Source organism: Euprymna scolopes, chromosome 16 (genome assembly GCF_053919585.1).
Source record: "Euprymna scolopes isolate OS-2025 chromosome 16, ASM5391958v1, whole genome shotgun sequence".
NCBI lineage: Eukaryota > Metazoa > Mollusca > Cephalopoda > Sepiida > Sepiolidae > Euprymna > Euprymna scolopes.
This window is the reverse complement of record NC_136497.1, coordinates 92,200,528-92,202,880: the sequence shown is the minus strand read 5'-3', so window position 1 is coordinate 92,202,880 and position 2,353 is coordinate 92,200,528. Positions and strand designations below refer to the sequence as shown.

The 2,353-nt window shown below is 29.3% G+C and overlaps 1 pseudogene; it reads right to left on the bottom strand.

Moving 5' to 3' along the window:
• Positions 1–250: 250 nt before the first annotated feature.
• LOC145296376 (5S ribosomal RNA) lies at positions 251–367 on the bottom strand (annotated as a pseudogene).
• Positions 368–2,353: the final 1,986 nt, after the last annotated feature.

The window sequence follows — 2,353 nt, the reverse complement described above, 5'->3', positions numbered from 1 at the left end:
ATATATATATATATATATATATATATATATATATATATATATATATATATATATATATATATATATAAAAAAAGGCTTCCTTCAGTCTTGACAGACTATGGATAAGCACGGTAAGGGTGCCTGCGCGTGAAATTTTTGTGGCAGCAGTTGCGCAATCTCCAACCACATCTCTCCTGAGTCAACATTGTTGAATACCAGTGGCAAAAGGAGGTTCAGGACGACTGGAAACAATGCCAAGATAAGCGGAAAGCACATACAGCGCCTAGAATTTCCAAATGGTCACCCATCTGGTATTAGCCAGGCTCAACGTTGCTTAACTTCGGTGATCTGATGGGAACCGGTGCGTCAACGTGATTATGCCGTGTGTGTGTGTGTGTGTATATATATATATATATATATATATATATATATATATATATATATATATATATATATATATATATATATATATATATATATATATATATATATATATATATATATATATATATATATATATATATATATATATATATATATATATATATATATATATATATATATATATATATATATATATATATATATATATATATATATATATATATATATATATATATATATATATATATATATATATATATATATATATATATATATATATATATATATATATATATATATATATATATATATATATATATATATATATATATATATATATATATATATATATATATATATATATATATATATATATATATATATATATATATATATATATATATATATATATATATATATATATATATATATATATATATATATATATATATATATATATATATATGTATGTATATATATGTATATATATATACAGTGATGATCATATTTATTGGCACGGTAAAATAAAAGTTAAATTTTGTCTAATAAATTCTAAAAAAGGGATTAAATTAAAGAAAATAACAAAGTATATTATGTATTTTTAACTGGCCTTTCCGATGCAGCAATCGGATTTTAGAAAAAATAAATAACAAAGGAACAACAAACATAATTGCAAAAAACCCTTGTTCAAAATTATTGGCACGGCTTTGTTTTTCTTTTAGTATCAGTATAATATCAATCAATTTCCGGTTTACGTGCTTTCTGAACTTTTTTATAGCCATATTATGCTTGTTTAACGCTAATTCAGTGAATAATTTTTTTCAGATAATTTTTAGATAGCGATTTATTTAAACTATTATAAGTGACTAAATTATAATTTTCAATCGCCATGGTTAAAACTAAGGAACACAGCGAAGACGTCAGGAAGCTTGTTGTAGCATGCCATACCAATGGAGAGGGCTATGATAAGATTTCAAAGAAGCTAAACCTTCCCAAATCCACTGTTAGAGCCATAATAAACAAGTTCAAATCGCAAGGCCACGTTATGAGTTTAGAGGGTAGAGGGAGAAAAAGGATTCTTTCCCCAAGAGATGAACGGAAAATTGTTCGACAAGTAAAACAAAACCCAAGGATCTCTGTTGGGGAGATTGTTGATGAACAGAGCACCTCTGGAGTGAATGTATCTCGACATACAGTTGGTAGAGTTTTGAAGAGAGCTGGTTTAAAAGCATGTCGTCCGAGAAAGACTCCCTTATTGAAGCCTATGCACCTGAAAGCAAGGCTAGCCTTTGCAAAACGTCATATTGATAAAGATGTTGCATTCTGGAAACGTGTTCTATGGACTGACGAAACGAAAATAGAGTTATTTGGCCATAATAAAGTGTCTTATATTTACAGAAAATCTGGCGAAGCTTTCCTGCCTAAGAGCACCATACTCACAGTGAAGCACGGTGGAGGCAGTTTGATGTTTTGGGGATCCTTTGCTGCCTCTGGACCAGGGCGACTTGTTAAGGTCACAGGTAGCATAAAAAAGGAAGATTATGTTAAAATATTGGATGAAAACCTGAAAGACTCTGCTAAAGAGCTCTCACTTGGTCGTCGTTGGTGGTTCATGCAAGATAATGACCCAAAGCATTCGGCTAAACTGACTAAGAAATGGCTTGAGGACAATCATATTAATGTTTTGGAGTGGCCATCACAAAGCCCAGACCTTAATCCAATTGAAAATTTATGGAGAACATTAAAATTGAGGGTAATGCAAAGGAAGCCTAAGAATCTTATTCAATTGGAGGATTATTGTCAGGAAGAGTGGGCTAAAATTACTACTGAAGAGTGCAACAACTTGGTTGTAAACTATGAAAAGCGACTGAGGAAGGTAATCAAGGCCAAAGGCTATACAATTGATTATTAAATAAATCGTTCCAATAATTTTGAACAAGGGTTTTTTGCAATTATGTTTGTTGTTCCTTTGTTATTTATTTTTTCTAAA